This window comes from Corythoichthys intestinalis, chromosome 19 (assembly GCF_030265065.1).
Source record: "Corythoichthys intestinalis isolate RoL2023-P3 chromosome 19, ASM3026506v1, whole genome shotgun sequence".
NCBI lineage: Eukaryota > Metazoa > Chordata > Actinopteri > Syngnathiformes > Syngnathidae > Corythoichthys > Corythoichthys intestinalis.
The window spans coordinates 38,897,488-38,914,455 of record NC_080413.1 but is presented as its reverse complement, the minus strand read 5'-3'; positions in this window follow the sequence as shown (position 1 = coordinate 38,914,455).

The window sequence follows — 16,968 nt, the reverse complement described above, 5'->3', positions numbered from 1 at the left end:
TTTTGAGGGTTTGCAATCCATTGCAATAGTATATTACGATATTGAAACCATCTGTTTGGGATAGGTATGAACGATATTGGAAAAAATTAACATTCCAATACATATTGCCATGGCTTCACACTTACTTTTTGTATTGGTTGCACTTGTGCAGCTCTTTTCTTAACTCATTTGCGCCCAAAAACATATAAATACATTCTATTTTTAATTGTTTCAGTGTCCCAAAGACGTATTTATACGTCCTTTACGTTTTTTTTTTTTTTTTACAAGAGACATCTCTGGGTTCTGATTCAATTTAGCTCCAAAGCACAAAGCTGAAAATCCATTTTAAAGCAATAAAACTGGCCACTGGATGGCAGCAGCGCATTTGGTAAGACCCGCAACCCAATTCAACGGCAACGAACAGCCGGGCCACACGGTCGGGGCGCCGGCGGAAGACGACCGAATGGAGAACAACCTAGAGGACGCCCGGGATGCCCGGCGCTGGACGACCGAGCAGAACGACCGGGACCACCAGTGCAGCGGACGATGCCGTTGAGTCCGTGCTGCTCGCTGAGCAGACCCCGCAGAGACAAAAAAAAAATCCATCTTTATGAGACAGGCGACGATGAGGGAAAACTTTACCCGGCTGTCACGGCCACAACAATGTCAGCTCTCAGTTAGTTATGTGTAAATAAATTGTTACTTTGCTATCAAAAGCTCTTTTTGTCTTGTTTATGTTATTTTGTAAAAAGTAAAACATTATTCAGATGTTTGGGATGTAACTAAAGCAAAAAATAGCTGTGCTAAAGTCAAAGTTAGGTTTGAAATGTATGCTTTCACGAAAAGCTCAATTTCTCAGTTTTTTCATCAGAAATTGGAAAATTGCTCAAACTAAGCTATTTTCTAATGCTAATTTGAAAGAATGGAAAAAGACATGGACTTACTTTTTTTCCCTGCTGAAAGAAGACAGTCTAATCTTTCTTTTGGTGGGTTCCATGTTTACATAGCAATAGAACAGAATTTTCTGTGAGCCTAGAAAAATGCTTATCTTTATTAAATGCTTCATTGAGTGAGTGCACTCAAAATTTTCTCACACTTTGACGCTCTCACTGCCGACAACAGCCTCTTACTTCCACAATGAATGAGTTGCCACAGACTGGGCTACCGCTAGTGTGTAACAAGCTAAACGGTGATTAACACATTTTTGGCTTTGATCGTAACGCTACCGAGTGTTCTGTGGCCATGTGTAAGCTACCTGTCAATCATTAACTTTAAGTACCAAACGCCAGGTGCACTGGTGTCCAAGAAAAACAGTTTGGTCACACTGCTTGGCAGGAAGGAGAGTGAGAGGCTGTGGTGCTGTACGAGCATGAAGCAGAAAAACAAGTTTGCCAGATCAAAAAAAAACGAACAATGCAATGACGATGTTCAAACGATGTATCATTTAGGCCTACTCTAGAAACAACATTCTTTCATTCGCTCTCACTTCAGAAAAGAAGGATTCACCAATTGCCATGCTTTGTGTTAAAATGGGAAAAGGGGCTCTTCAGGGGCCATTGCAATTAGAGGTGCGGCCAGTGGCCCTGCGGCCCCCCCCTTAAAACCACCACTGATTTTAGGCCAAAGAAATACACAAAAATCATCAAACTCTGAATAGAAAATTCTACAGAAATGAAACATCATCTGTCCAAAGCGCATGAGGGCCATCTAGTGGCGAAAACATTTTCTACTATGGTTTTCCGCGGTTTTGGGGTGCCAAATAAAAACTATGAGCGCAATTAAAATCTTTTGAGTAATGTTGACGGCATCGCTCTGTGGGAAATAAAAATTATAGTGCTTTTAAGACGCCACGCGCTTGAACAGGCCGGCGTGATCACAGGACTTCCAACTGCAGGCTTGTGTGTGTTCATGTGATTGCATTGTTACGTCTGATTGGTATAATGGAGTCATGTGATTATTGTTGGGACATCTCATTGGTAAAACTGATAGTGTAACGAACCCGGAAGTTCGTTCTACCCCTGGGACAGCGGCAAGGAGGAGGCTTGTCGAGGCTTTTCGGTGCACACCACTGAGTTTATTTAAAAGACGATAAAACAGGCTAAAAACGGGTTAAAAGAGAGTTGGGCAGGGCGGTGTGGCATTCGTATCACCCCTGGGCGGAGGACGCTGCTCCATGGTTCAGCACGGCAAATGGGAAAAAAAACAAAGAAAATCACTGTAAACCACAAAAATCACTATACCTGAGCAGGCCTCCAGGGGGTTGAGCCTCCCAAGGCCCTGCTGGGCCACCCCTCAAAGTGTCTCTAAAAAAGTTAAGAACAGTGATAAAAGTGGATTAAAAAACAATAAAAATTTGTCCACCCCTACTCCAGTCCTCCTCCGTCGGTGCGGAGTCCGTCCACAGAGCAGGACCTCCCATGACCTCTCCCAATGCTGCATTTATATAGCCGCCAAGTGTACCGCTCCACCAATCCACCTAACCAGGTGTTAATCAAGGTGATTGAGAGCAACTGGGAGGAAAGGTTCAGACAGGCTTGTCCTGTCACGCCCCCCTCACTACGTTACATTAGCGCCACTCTGAGAATCTCTGGCAAAATTTAAGTAAAATCTAAAATGTAGAATAAAGAGGGAAAATGTAATGACTATAGTGAAGCCCAAAGCAGCTAAGTAAGAGTAGCATTTCTTCTTCACTAATCTACTCAATTAACTCATTCACTCCTAGCCATTTTCACCAGAGCAAGGCCGTCACTCCCGTCCGTTTTACTGGATTTCGACTGATTTTGCAAGGCCTATAGAAAATTCGGTTCTATTGCTATATAAACATGGAACCCACCAAAAGAAAGATTCGACTCTCTTCTTTCAGCAGAAACAAAAGTTAGTTCATATCTTTTTCCATTCTTTAGAAATCAGCATTAGAAAATAGCATAGTTTGAGCAATTTTCCAATTTCTGATGAAAAAAACGAAGAAATTGAGTTTTTTGTGAAAGCATACATTTCACAGCTATTTTTTGCTTTAGTTACATCCCAAACATCTGAATAATGTTTTCCTTTTACAAAACAAGATAAACAACAAGACAAATAGAGCTTTTGATCGCAAAGTAACAATTTATTTACACATAACTAAACTATTGAACTGTTGAACTATTTGCGCATATAACAACGGGGAAGGCTCTCGGCTGCTCCCGTGGCTAATCTGATGAGTCCGGATTCTCACTTTTTCCATCATCTTCATCGTTGGTTTCATCCTCGGGCTAAGGAGTAACGCGACGTGAGCTCAGCAGAACCCGTGTCGAACCTGACGTTGTTATGGACGTCACCGTCTGTCTCATCAAGATACATTTCTTTTTAATCCTTCTTTGATGCACCCCACGGTTCGATTCGATTACGATTCAGGGTGCTACAATTCGATTATTGAATGATGATCGCAGTATTGATGATGATCATGATCGTGATTATCAATGCATCACAACATTACTAATTAACTCATTCACTCCCAGCCATTTTCACCGGAGCAAGGCCCTTCACTCCTGGCCGTTTTACTGGATTTTGACTGATTTTGCAAGGCCCACAGAAAATTCTGTTCTATTGCTATATAAACACGGAACCCACCAAAAGAAAGATTAGACTCTTCTTTCAGCAGAAAAAAAGTTAGTTCATATCTGTGAGAAAATTTTATTCATGCTTAAAACACAACCATTATACATTATATTTTGTATGCTTTTGTTATGCTTGCATGAGAACGTTGTAGCACAGAGCATCATTGTTATATTAACCTGTTTAAGTGTGCCTTCCAATGGCCTTGACGATTGTAGACTGTATCACAATATGCCCAAATTTGGACTGTTATGTTCCTGTTTTCCAATATGCCCTGAATGAATACAATGGGTGTCTGTGGATCAGGTCTGGCTCACTCTCTACCAGCCGAGGACCAGCGCTCAAGGTCTCAGTTCAAAGATGTTTTTGTACGGAAAACTACCCAGGTTTGTGAGATGATGAGTTTCGTTTCTTAGTAAGTTTTGTTTCACGGTGGGCTTTGGCACCTCCCTTTCAACAGTATAAATGTCCAGCCTCTATTGTACTTCTTTGTACTCTGGGTGATCACAGCTCCTGGCTGAATCACATCATTTTGTACCCGAGAGCTTTCATAAAGCCTTCGAAGCAAAGCAATCCATGGTTGGGGTCGTATTCATTTCTCTAATCGAGCTATCAAGGTAACACTTGTCTTGGAGTTCAAAATTGAATTTCCCTGACATTTTATCTTTTTGCATTCTTTAGAAATCAGCATTAGAAAATAGCTTAGTTTGAGCAATTTTCAATTTCTGATGAGAAAACAGAAAAATTGAGCTTTTTGTAAAAGCATATATTTTAAACATAACTTTAACACAACTATTTTTCGCTTTTGTGACATCCCAAACATTTGAATAATGTTTTCGTTCTACAAAATAACATAAACAGCAAGACAAATGGAGCTTTTGATCGCAAAGTAACAATTTATTTACACATAACTAAACTATTGAAATGTTGAACTATTTGCGCACATTACAACGGGGAAGGCTCTCGGCTGCTCCCGGTTGAATGAGGTGGCTCCCAGTTATCTGATGAGTCCGGATCTAGATTGGTCTCACTTTTTCATCATCTTCATCGTTGGTTTCAACCTCGGGCTAAGGAGTAACGCAACGTGAGCTCCGCTGAATGCATGTGGAACCTGACGCTGTGGTGGACGTCACCGTCTGTCTCTGTCTCATTGATTTTTTTTAATCCTTCTTTGATGATGGTTTCGTTTTCTTTTCAAAACACTCCTCCAGTGTCGTTTGCCTTTTTTTCCCAATCGTTCTCCACATTTTTCTCAAATTCTCACTCGTCTTCACAAGATCCTTCCAACTTCCATTTCCTGACTATTTTTCTTCACTTCCTTTCTTGGCCCGAGATGAGTTCTTACCAAATGCACTACTGACCACCAGTGGCCAGTTTTATTGCTTTAAAATGGGTTTTGAGCTTTGTGCATTATATTTTAGATAGAGTGGAACCTATGGATGCCTCTTGTCAAAAAGAAAAAAGCAAAAGACGTATGAATACGTTTTGGGGACACTGAAGCAATTAAAAATAGAACGTATTTATACGTTTTTGGCAGCAAATGAGTTAAAAGTAAACAGTGTGCCATGGTAAAAATACTTTAGTATTATTAGTAGTATTCTCCAAAAGTTACTCAAGCAAATGTAGCGGAGTAAACGCGTTACGACCCTCGCTTATCTGGGCTATTATCTAATTGCATACTTATCAGGGCCTGTGTTTCGTGTAGGTTAGGAATTGGCCGACACACGCACATAGCTTTCAGCCTGTGGCACATTTGCGCCTGTTACAATAATAATTACACCATAATTAAGTAGCACTTTTATAAACACCGAAAGACACACAAAATTCTATTTTGAACATTTTCTTGTACTTAATCAAACATGATTTTTAATATGGGGTTGATACAATATTCAATTACAGAGAATAAATCTCTTCTTCAAAGGGCATTGAAATGTGATGAGTGTTTGCCAGCTCTAAGCTTCAGATTCTGGCACGGCACGTGATGCTCAGGAAAATGTACACAGTGTATTTTGTGCGTGCATGCGTGTGGTATCTCCACATGAGGTTGATCTATTTTTGGTAACCGGCTGCTTAACAAAACTGGCTTAATCACAAGCAGGCAGATGTTCTGCTTTCATGCAGATTTGATTTAAAATAAAAACGTTGTGTACGAGACTCACTGTTGTTGTCTAGTCCTTAAAAACATACCGCAAATTAGGTTAATTAACTCTCTCTTTTTTTTCATTTATTGACTAACCCTTTCATGTGCAAATTATTGTTGTTTTTTTAACCCTTACAGGGCACTCATTGACAGCATTAGATATTCAAAGCATTTTGAATTAAAATCATTAAAGATCCACCGATACCAGTATCGGCAGGGGGGGGCGAGCCGGCCCAAAATGGTGGTATCAGTATCGGCGAGTACCAACAAAGAGGGCGCTCACTACACTCTCTGTTGTGTGATGACACGTGATGACTTTGCATGCCAAGCAGCTATCACTATTGGCCTGCTCCATATCAATGAGAGCGGGCCAATAGCCGCTCTTAACCAATGCTGCTGCAGCTTTTTCATATGTAGGAAAAACAAACTAAGAGTGGAAAATGTTGGCAGTCTGGACATATTTCAGCTTATAATCTCCGTTGAGTACAATAACTGCATGCAAGATTTGCAGCCTGAAAGTTTCGAGAGGTGGAGGTTCCTTGTGTCTGCCTACCACTTCCGTTTCCGATTTTTTTACCGTTGACTTCAATGGCACTGGAGTGGCATCACTCACTAAAAACCCTGAAAAACCCCAATTTGGAAATACCGCGTCTTTCTCCCACCTCTACATGGGAAGACAACATCAAGAAGTGGCCGACGGTGACCACAAATAAATATTATCTTATTTTATTGGCAGTCGATGGAAGGAAGACCAAAGAACTGTCTGAGGACTTGAGAAGCAAAATGTGAGGAAGCATAGGCAATCTCAAGGCTACAAGTCCATCTCCAAATGTTCTTGTGTCTACCGTGTGCAGTGTGATCAATAAGTGTCAAGCCCATGGCACTGTGGCCCGCCTCCCTAAATGTAGACATAAAAGAATAATTAACGAGAGATTTCAACAAAAGATTGTGTGGATGGTGGATAAAGGACCTCGACTAACATCCAAACAAGTTCAAGCTGTCCCGCAGTCCGAGGGTACAACGGTGTCAACCCGTACTATCCGTTGGCGTCTGAATGAAAAGGGACTCTATGGTAGGCTACCCATCCAGGAAGACCCCACGTCTGACCCAGAAACATAAAAAAGCCAGGCTGGAGTTTTCCAAAACTTACCTGAGAAAGCCAAGAACATTTTGAAAGAATGTTCTCTGGTCAGATGAGCCACAAGTAGAGCTTTTTGGGAAAAGGCATCAACATAGAGTTTACGGGGAAAAAACTATGCCTTCAAAGAAAAGAACATGGTCCCCACAGTCAAACATGGCGGAGGTTCCCTGATGTTTTGGGGTTGCTTCGCTACCTCTGGCACTGGACTGCTTGACCATGTGAATGGCAATATGAAGTCTGAAGACCACCAACAAATTTTGCAGCATAATGTGAGAAAGCTGGGTTTCCCTCAGAGATCATGGGTCTTCCAGCAGGACAATGACGCAAGAACACTTTAAAAAGCAGTACAAAATGTTTTGAGAGAAAGCACTGGAGACTTCTAAAGTGTCCAGCAATGAGTCCAGACCTGAATCCCATAGAGACACCTGTGGAGAGATCTGAAACTGGCAGTTTGGAGAAGGCACCTTTCAAATCTGGAGTAGTTGGCCAAAGAAGAATGGTCTAAAATTCCAGCAGAGCATTGTAAGAAACTCATTGATGGATACCCGAAGCAGTTGTTCGCAGTTATTTTGTCTAAAGGTTGTGCTACCAAGTATTAGGCTGAGGCTGCCAATACTTTTGTCCGGCCCATTTTTGGAGTTTTGTGTAAAATTATAATGATGATAATGATATTTTTTGTTTCCAACAAAGAAAGAAAGTGAATAACATTTATTTTTACATGCCAAGAGTTCACTTTCAAACGAGCACTAAATGCGAATACAAAAAAAAAATACCTGAGTGTTTCTTCAAACGATGCAGAATTGCACTTTCATTTCACGACAGCAATAAATAGTGCTTTTTTTCCCTCATGGAACAGATGTAGTCCATTGTGCAAAAACTGATACTGATATTTCCCGAATGTTGAATACAACAACAGATTGGAATGTCAGTACCATTGTCAGCCTGAAAGCATACATGAGGAGGTGAGGGCACTGTGTCCATCTTAGCACTTTGTTTGCATTTAGGGCATCTGAGGTCAGACTTAAAGCCGCAGGGATCCCCAACCACCGGGCCGGGGACTGGTACCGGTCCGCAGAGAAAAAATTAATAATCTGTTAACGACCGCAATCTGGCCTACGCCTCTTGACACATCAATATGTCTGTCTGCTCTATTGACTAATTCGAGCTTAGATTTGTGTATGTCGACCTCTAGTGGTTGGCCGCCATTACTGGGGTGTTTGCACACTTATGTATAGCAGCCCAGCGTCAGTCAATGTAAACAGTAACGTTAGCTGCTGTTGGTGGGTGTGCTGCCAGCGTCACACCTCAGCGATGGCGGACAGGGTACTTCTGGTTTTCAATTTCACTTCTGTTGTATTTTTCCTTCGCAAACCAGCTCATTATATTACCGCTAACTAGTGGAGTTTGTCAGCAATAACAACAACAAAAACACAATATTACTGGTCGCGCATGTGCAAGTAGATGAAAAAAAATACTCGCTCTGGCTCTAATTTTAGTCGCAAAAATGCAACCATTTGGTCGCAATCTGGAGCCCTGATAACTGTCCTAGTGTTTTCGGTACAGATTCAATGCCAAGTGGAAAGGTTTTTTTCAATATTTGTTCCTAACTATTTTTCACTTGTTCACCCACATATTGCAAAACAAAATCCAAACACATTTTCACACAGAATTTATTGTCGTTTTATAAGTACTCTGCTGTGCTCCCTTTTTTTTTCTAATTTTATTTCTTTATCAGTGGACAAATAAATGAAATGATTGTGTTGAAATATTGATTTGATTGTTTATTGACATCCCAAAAAAATTTACAGGCCCCTCAAGACAATCCACACTTTTATGAACCCCTCAAGCAGATCATCTGGAGTGGGGTGGGGGGATTGCACCACTCCGCCCCTGGTGCAGTTCATTTGCTGTGGGGCAGATGCGTGGATTGCCAAGTATTGAAGCAGAGCCTGACCTTCAGCCCATATGGCCTTGCCTGAGCTGTCCATTTCTCATCAGCATGTCTTTCTGAAACCTTGTCCTGTCCGTGAACCATTACAAGTCAACAACCATCATATCGTATTTTCAAACACAAACACACACAAGGACAAACATACACTTGTTATTTTAGTGTTACCATGTTTATTTCTAATTCATACCCCTCATGTGATAAATTTTACATTACTCCATTTATTTTTGCCCTCTGATAACATGAATGATCACATAAATATTTATGAATAAACAATGTTGTTTATGATGTTTATGATGATGATTATAACTAAAGAAACAAAACAGAGCAGAAACAAAAATTTTTAAACTGCTTCGTAGTCTGACTACTGTAAATTGTCACATACACACTGTTGTATTACCACTACATCACCACTTACTACTAGTCCTAACCTGTTGTCCCCTATTGGGGCAGTGGTTGTCCCCTGGTCTCTGGCGCATGATGTGGCTGGCGTCCGCTCAGGGATGCAGTGTGGATGCCCGGGGGGTGAAGGGCGGTAGAGCGCTGGGGGTAGTCCGGGGTGGGGGGGTGGTCGGGGCCCTGGAGCTTCTCTCAGCCTGCGGCCGGTGGTTCTGGCGGGCAGGGCTCCACCTACGGAAGCCTGCCTCTTAACTCACGCACACATCAATGGGCACTGCAAATATATTTCACTTCTGGCACCTACACACTCATTCATGTCTACAGCTGTAACGCAGCCGAACAGTTCCTGGCCGGCTCCCTCTTGATTTCAATGCATCATACACCGAGAATGTGGGACGGCTGGGACCGGTATGGGTTGACGTGATAATTGCTTCCCCACCGCAGGACCCGCTATTCCCACACCTCTTTTAACGCACAGCATACATTATACACCACGGGGGGGGCTTTGGCAAGGGGCGGTGTGATGTGCGGCTGTGAAGAACTTCCGTGCGGCGGTCCCACTGCCCTTAGCCGAGCTCTCCTATTTTATGCATACACAATCCCATCACGGTGCGGAGTAGTGGTTGCCAGGGACCTGGCAGCCAGTAATAGGGTGGTAGGTGGGTCCCACACTTATTCTCTATGGCTTGATCCTCTTCGCCTGGCTGCTGGTTCTGGGGGTAGGGGGAGATCGGGGCAACTTCTAGACGCTGTCCAGCTTCTGCCTTGCCCTTTCTTTTCTGCCGGGGTATCCTCCTTGGGCTGCACTGGCCAGGTGCCGTTGGGTCAGCGAGGTGTCACCCACTCCAGGTGGGGACCCTGTCCTGCCCTGGGTCTAGTGTGCCATGGGGGTCCCGCGGTGTGCCGTTTCATTTGGCGAGTTGAAGCGGTGGCTGGTTGGTGGTGGGGACAGGCGTGGGAGGCGGTGGCGCGTCCCCTCATTAATGGGGGTATGGATGGTCCGGGGGAACCACCCTGGATCCCGGCGGCCCCCTTGCTGGTGCCGCAGGAGGAGGGACAGGCTGCACTGGCTCACCCCCCGATTGGCTGGAGAGGGGCCGTGACCCTGGGGTGGCCCCCACACAGCATTTATACTTGTCTGCAGGACTATCACACGTCTGATGGGATTCACGCATGACTGGGTGCAATTAGACGCACTGAAGTAGAAAAAATATCAGTGCCAGGATTAGTGATCAGGCAGCATAGAATAGGATGTCAACATATCCACACTTACAAATATTCACACAATACTGGGTTCTACACCTCACATTGCCGATTTGTGTACGCTCCACCCCACCTAATCACATCTCTTTCTGACCCCCCTCCCCTTCTTTTTCTGCTCGGTCATCAGGCTCCGCACATTGTGTCAACCGCAAATACAATTACTATAAGTAACGATTGCGCTACTATATTCATAGTTGATGTAGGCATTGAATGTATTTCTTTTTGTTGTTCGTTCTTCTCTTCTGTCTATCTCTCCTTTTCTATCTCCCTTTCTGCCCCCCTTAACTCTTTCCTGCTCACTGTTTTCTCCTAATAAACGAAACACAATGAATAACCATCTCAATGGGAGTAAAGCACATTCCCATATGATACCTTAAAACTGTTCAGACCAACAGGACACTTAGGTTCCCATTCTCCGTGTCAAGCAGCTTAACAGGACAGGTAAAAAAAAATTTTTTTTAAATGACACAGGCAAGCCTTGATATACTTGTTACTCGAAGTTCACTAAAAGATACCTTGTCATTTTAACATATTTAAAGTGTCCTTCTTCTGTCTGGACAGAAAATTCTGTTTTATAACAAAATAATATCTATACAACCAAAGACACAAATTCAAATTCGCAGAGGTTACGCAACATGTTTTATTATTTCTAAAATAATAGAACAATAATAACGTTAAAAAAAAAAAATGGAACGAAATAATGATTTTTTTTTTACGTATCTTCTGTATTAGTGAATCATCCATGAACAAAATATTAGCCTTACAGTACAAATAAATAATCTGAAATAATCTTCTAAATAATACCTCTTCCAGCTTTAACAAAAAGCTATTTTCTCTTTCCAGTGAAATAATGTAAATCAAACCATAGCCTCACAACAATACTAATTCAACAACAACAACAAAAATGCCACTTTCGTCTTCAGTTTGTTTATTTTTGTTTTGTTTTGTTTTTTTGTTTTAGCACCTTGGGGGACGATGGAACACTGTTCCGACATTTGTTTTCTCTGTTACTGAGCAAAGCAGAACCAACCACTGGGCAGGCTATCTGGTAACACGTCACAGGCAGCACAGTACTGTAGTATTCTGTGCAAAGTATCAGTCAATTTGAACTCACGCGGATTGGTCCAGGGGCATTACTAGACCTAATACAATACTAGGGCACAGCAGGGCACTGGTGATTGAGCAATGTTTTTTTTAAAGCACATATATATAAAACACAAAGTTAGAAATAGCGCTTTAAACTCTATATAATCAAACCAAAATGCATGTTTTTGTAAAAAAGTGTTTTGTTTTGTTTTGTTTTGTTTTGTTTTGTTTTGTTTTGTTTTGTTTTGTTTTGTTTTGTTTTGTTTTGTTTTGTTTTGTTTTGTTTTGTTTTTCCCAGCCATACATACAGTGGGGCAAATAAGTATTTAGTCATCCACCAATTGTGCAAGTTCGCCTGCTTGAAAAAATTAGAGAGGCCTGTAATTGTCAACATGGGTAAACCTCAACCATGAGAGACAGCATGTGGGGGGGAGGAAACGGAAAATCCCATTGTTTGATTTTTAAAGAATTTATTTCAACAGTGTGAGAAAAGTGTGGACAACAGAGTGGAAAATAAGTATTTGGTCACCAACAAACAAGCAAGATTTGTGGCTGTCAAAGACAGACGACAAACGAGGTCTAACAAGGTCTAACGAGGCTCCACTCATTGCCTGTATTAATGGCACCTGTTTTAACTCATTATCGGTATAAAAGACACCTGTCCACACCTCAGTCAGTCACACTCCAAACTCCACTATGGCAAAGACCAAAGAGTTGTCGAAGGACACCAGAGACAAAATTGTAGACCTGCACCAGGCTGGGAAGACTGAATCTGCAATAGGTAAAACGCTTGGTGTAAAGAAATCAACTGTGGGCGCAATTCTTAGAAAAGGGAAGACATACAAGACTACTGATAATCTCCCTCGATCTGGGGCTCCATGCTAGATCTCACCCCATGGCGTCCAAATGATAACAAGAACGGTCAGCAAAAATCCCAGAACCACACGGGGACCTAGTGAATGACCTACAGAGAGCTGGGACCACAGTAACAAAGGCTACTATCAGTAACACAATGCGCCGCCAGGGACTCGAATCCTGCACTACCAGACGTGTCCCCCTGCTGAAACCAGTACACGTCCAGGCACGTCTGCAATTTGCTAGAGAGCATTTGGATGATCCAGAAGAGGACTGGGAGAATGTGTTATGGTCAGATGAAACCAAAATAGAACTTTTTGGTAGAAACACAGGTGCTCGTGTTTGGAGGAGAAAGAATATTGAATTGCATCCGAAGAACACCATACCCACTGTGAAGCATGAGGGTGGAAAAGTCCTGCTTTGGGGCTGTTTTTCTGCAAAGGGACCTGGACGAGTGAAAATCTCCTTCCATCAGCAAGGGCAATGAAGATGAGACGTGGCTGGGTCTTTCAGCATGACAATGATCCCAAACAAACAGCCAGGGCAACAAAGGAGTGGCTTCGTAAGAAGCATTTCAAGGTCCTGGAGTGGCCTAGCCAGTCTCCAGATCTCAACCCCATAGAAAATCTGTGGAGGGAGTTGAAAGTCCGTGTTGCCCAATGACAGCCCCAAAACATCACTGCTCTAGAGGAGATCTGCATGGAGGAAAAAATACCAGCAACAGTGTGTGAAAAGCTTGTGAAGAGTTATAGAAAACGTTTGGCCTCCATTATTGCTAACAAAGGGTACATAACAAAGTATTGAGATGAACCTTTGGTATTGACCAAATACTTATTTTCCACCATGATTTGCAAATACATTCTTTCAAAATCAAATAATGTGATTTTCTGTTTTGTTTTTTTGTTTTTTCACATTCTGTCTCTCATGGTTGAGGTTTACCCATGTTGACAATTACAGGCCTCTCTAATCTTTTCAAGTGGGAAACTTGCACAATTAGTGGTTGACTAAATACTTATTTGCCCCACTCTAGTATTCAGAATCAAAATTGGCACTTCCCTTATTGATAGTCAATTCACCTCTGCTCATACTCATCAACTTCCCGCTCCTCCTCACCTCTTCCTGCATTCTGCAGCTCTACTTTGTCTGGACAGAATTGCTGATATGTCAATGGAACTGCTATGGAATTAATCCGAGTTTCTCAACTGGTAGGTTGTGATCTAAAAGTGGTTTATGTAGCCTAGGCGGGTTACCGAGCTTACCTCTCTCACTCCTTCTTTCTGATTTATTTTTGCATCGAGCAAATAACTTTCTAATATCCATTTGCAAGAATAATGCTGTTTGAGTCAAATAGAAATAAATAAAAACATCTTGTACAGATTAAAGGGACTGCAGTAACAAATAAAATGCTTGTAAAACAGCTGGAAAATATGATGAGCACACATACAAATTGTTAGAGGTTATATCCCAAAGATAGGCAATAGATACAGATTGATTCTACTTATTTTAGTCATATTAAAAAATAGCGATTAATAGCTTCATTATTGATACAGTTCAAAAACCACAAATCATATTAACACAATATTAGACAAAGTGAGAGCCTCTCACAGAAATCTCATTCAATTGTCATTGTATTCATACATAGCCAGTAAGGTAAAAGACGGCAGCTAATCTGCAACTTCAATTGGCGACCAGAGTAGTTTACCGCAGTTAACTGCCTGATAGTAAAGAGTAAAGTTTAACCATTTCACAATTCACAATTCATGGTAATAGGCGACTTAGCAAAATGAACAACAAGTACTCGAGTAGTACTCGAAAAGGCAGTACTCGAAAAAATGTTTTTCTGAAATAATAAATGTATTACATGGTGTCAACTTGTGATATATTGTTGGATCATCAAAATAGGCTAATCTACTTTGTAGCAACCATATTTTTATCCCACGTTACGACTTTACCACACATCTGAACGATTTTCCTACTTCAGAAATCAGATCTCCCAACACCTGAATGCAGCATATCTTCCGAAGGCGCTATGCAGAAGTGTCAACTGATATGCCTATCATAGCCAAAGTTATGTACATAAATTACCATATTAAGGAGCCATGTGCAGATTGTGTAAATGGAGTGAATAGAGTAATATGACCATATTAAATAGGCACAGTCTGTAGATTATGCTACGTATATTTAAAACACCAAAGTAATTTTTGTTTTTTAACCTGTGAAATTTATACTGGGGCACTGCAGATCAATACTGGGGCACGTGCCCCAGTGAAATATTCTGGCGACGCCCATCAGTTGATCTCGTGGAAAATCATGAAAATTGGACATTTTTATTAATTTATAAAACCACGTCCATATCCGGTCAAAACGTTTGATCATATTCTATTCTACTTAAAATCTTAGCATGACTTATTGGAAGTTGTACTCTTTTACAGTGTATTTTTAATAGTTGTCTGATATACAGTACTGTATTTGGTGGAGCTTTCTTCATTCTTTGATAAAACATGTTTGGCCGTGATGTATTATAGTGGCCTTAGCTATGATTTCGATGTCTGTGTTCATTAGTTATATTGCTCTATAATTTGCCGGTTGGGTGGGCTCCTTCCCTGGTTTTGGCAGTATTTTATTACAGTGGTGTTCAAATGGTCTCTTATTTGTCCATTCACATTTATCTTATATCCAGCTCTGTAGAATAGTGTTTGAAATACTTGACCAAAAATCTATCTGGTTTTCATTTGATATTCCAGTCGGCATACCTTTTAAGACATTCCTTAGCTCTATCAGGGATAACAAGCATTAAGAAAGTTTTTATTTTCAAATGATATAAAGGGTATTGATTACCATTAAAATACATATCTTCCCATTTTGCTCTTTCAGTGCTGAGCATAAGCTTTTATATGTAAAAGAAGGAACAGCAAAGACATGTCTGTATCATTCATCTCAATTTCCTCTATTGTTTACACACTGCACTGGTTACAGACGCTGGCTATAGGGAGTTTTATGACATCACTTGTAGTCCCTAAATACTTCAAACATGTCATATAAACTCACCTAAAGCTAAACAAACGATTTACCGTAAAATAGTTGTAAAATCCGTATTTTATTAGGAAGTATGTTTACAATTCAACAGTGCCGGTGTTCCGGCCGTCAGCATAGGCGGCATAGGCGGTTGCCGAGGGCGCTATCTAGTGGAGGGGGCGCCAAATTGCTTGGGGGGATATTCTAGGGGGGAAAATACTGATGCTATGCTATTTATATATATATATATATGGCGGAAAACACAGACATGAATGAAAAAGCAGTTTCTGCTCTTGCACCCCTCTTTAAAATAAACTGCTGTATTTTAAGCAAAAACAACTGTTGAACTGTTGAACTTTTAAACAAACTTCATCACAATGAAAAAATTGGCGTCTGTAAAAGTCACGGATCTGTACCTCATAACTATCGTTTAATTGTATTTTTTTCGTTAGTCGCATTTTCCCCAATATGTTAGATGATAAATAATACATCCAAACAAAGAAAAAATGAAAAAAGAAAAAAAAAACGTTTAAAAGGGTAAATATATGAAAATGAAAATCTCATATATATATTTTATCTTATATTACCATGTTTCACCCATAAAATCCCCCAAAAATCCGGCTGTGGCCATTCACAGCTGTGTCTTGACACTCGGTGATACATGCTACATACAGTTTTTGGATCGAAAATAATACCTCATTAAAATCATGGCGTCTTTAATTATGCTCTTGCGTGCTCTCACCTCCAGTTAGGGTTTTGCTGTTTTAAAAAAAATAATCATAATAATACATTTTAATGCTCTCCTGTTCATTTTTTTTCTTCCCCCAGAAAATTGAGATTTTAAGCTTTCCAATGATGTATCCCACATGCATATGGGACAATTTTGGAATTTGGCCAAATTGGGGGTCTCAGAGTGGAACTTCAAGTCACCTGAGTGTTTTCCGCCATACTAGTATACTGTATATATTCATTATTTTCAAAATTACTTCTGGTCTGAATCCATGAGTCAGATCACAAACTGGCATCCTGAAATTCTTCTCAGACAGCAAACTATAACTGGAGTTGACATGGGCCAGATGTACTGCAAATTTCTGCCCAGTTTCGTAGAAAAGATACAGCCCAGTGTCTTTTCGAACAATGACAGTAACAAAGAAAAATACAATTAAGCGATAGTTATGAGGTAGATATCCATGACCTTTTTACAGACACCATTTTTTTCATTGTGACGTAATTTGTTTAAATGTTTAAAACATGCGAGTGAATATTTTTTTTTAAGTCTTTTTTTTTTTTTACGAAATATTACACATCAATTAATGATTCAAAGCTAAAAATGACAGACATTTTGAATAAGAAATATAACTACTTACCTTCTTTTTATGGCTGGGTTAAAACGAAGCGGCTGTGCGACGTCTGTAAACGGGGCTTTCCAGGGTAAGACAGACAAATTAAAAATAGTTTGGGGGCGTAATGCGCCATGAATCTGCTATGGCAGCATATAGACATATTGTTCTATCAAACACAACAGCTGTTTTGGCTTATAATACAGCA